Source organism: Saccopteryx leptura, unplaced genomic scaffold, assembly GCF_036850995.1.
Source record: "Saccopteryx leptura isolate mSacLep1 unplaced genomic scaffold, mSacLep1_pri_phased_curated manual_scaffold_37, whole genome shotgun sequence".
In the NCBI taxonomy this organism is placed as follows: Eukaryota; Metazoa; Chordata; class Mammalia; order Chiroptera; family Emballonuridae; genus Saccopteryx; species Saccopteryx leptura.
Window position 1 is genome coordinate 291290 of NW_027095719.1, and position 1850 is coordinate 293139.

The window sequence follows — 1850 nt, forward strand, 5'->3', positions numbered from 1 at the left end:
CCCGGGTCGGTTGCAGAGCGAGCGGCGAGCAGCCGCTGGCGCGCTCCCGGTCTGGTTGCAGACCGAGCATTGCAGACCGAGCACCGCTAACGTTCCCAGCGGCCCACGCACGGGGAGCGGGAGAGGCCCCAGGGCGGTATTCCCTACTTGGGAGATTCTCTCCGCGGGCGGGGCACCTCACCCAGCCATTCAAGCTAACAATCAAGCGTTGGGGGAGGGGCGCGCGCAGGCAGCCTGAAATACCTTCGGGAGCACAGCTGCGACCCAATTACTAAAATTAACTTAACCCATGAAATCTGCGCACCCTCGGTTCTAATTGATAAGATCTCTCTCAGTTCACCGACCCAAGACAAGAGGCGTGATATTTTTTGGTGCCTCTCGCTAAAGGGGCGGGGGCAACTTCTGATTGATAGAGTCTCCATATTCAGGGATAAACGCTAACAAGAAGGACTTGGCAGATAATAAGATCTATACCACACTAGTCGCAAGCAGAGACTAGTGCCTCTTCTTACCGGCCAAAACAGGCTACAAAGTGTGGAAAGCCTGGGTTGAGAGGTCCAACGGAATGCTAGGCGCTGAACAATCACCTTGACAACAATTGACTCCCACCCCCGCCTGATTACACTGGAGGCCCTGACTGTCAGAGCCCTTCCCAGAGCCTTGCACTGAGTGGGGATAGAGTGGGGATTTCCCAGCTCTTTGAGCCTCTTACTCCCCAGGCAGAAGCAGTGGCAGCCTTGTGGCTGGATCGCCAGGCTGCTGGTTTGGGAGGGGGGGACTGGGAGAGAGAATCCACGAAGGCGAACTCTCTCGTCGTTAGACCCTGCAGACGCCGGCAGGCCTTGACTACCAGCAAGACTAAAGCCAATTGTGTGACATTGCCGTAGAACCCCATCAACTGCAAGTCCCTGCCTGGGTGTGGCGCAGGGGCAAGGCCTGGGGTGCAGAGTCGCCGACCGGGAAGAGGGAGAGAGGAGAAGGAGGAAGAGGTTGACATCTCAAAATCAGGAAAAATCCACAGACTTTGCAGCTTGTTCCACTGCTTTTTTTTTGTTGTTGTTGTTTTTTGTTTTGTTTTTTGTTTTTTTTTGTTGTTGTTGTTGTTGTTGTTGTTTGTTCCTTCTATCTTATTGCCTTTATTTCCTCCACCTCAGTCCTTCTATTCTCTGCCCATCTTATGCTTCCCTTTTCTTGAACTACACTACCCATAAGTGTTACATTTTATTTCTCTTCTTCATCCTCACCCTCCTTTGGGGTTATACTCCAGGACACTTAATTCTCACTCTCTCCACTTTTGTTTTTTTTTTGCCTTATTTTGTTTTTTTCTCTTCCTTTTTTATTTCTTCCTTCGTTTTTCTCTTTTTCTTATTTTTTCCTTTCTATTTGTTTTTTCTTTTCTCGTTTTACTTTCCTCCCATTTAATCCTCAATCACAAACAAATTAGTTAATTTGGGACTCAAGGTTTTTTTTGGCTTTGTTTTTCTTTTTTGGTTTTGTTTTTGTTTTTTTCTGGTTGGTTTGTTTTTGTGGCATTTTGGGTCCTCCCAACCCAAGGTCTCCATTGTATTTGGTATTTGCTCCACTTAATACAACGTATTTTTACTTATTTTTATTTTTTCTTCTTGATTATTCCTTTTTTTGTCCTTTTTTCTGGTTCCCTCTTGTCCTTCTCATTATATCTCTTGGTTGACCGTCACCCGCAGGCAGATCAACTTATGCTTGTCTAAGATTTTCTTCCTTTTTTTTTATTTATTTTTTTTATTTTTTTTACTTATTTTTTTATTTTTTGCCCCCTTGAACTCTTCACCGCAAACCAGGCCCTCCATTATAGGCACGATATTTCCCTGAGG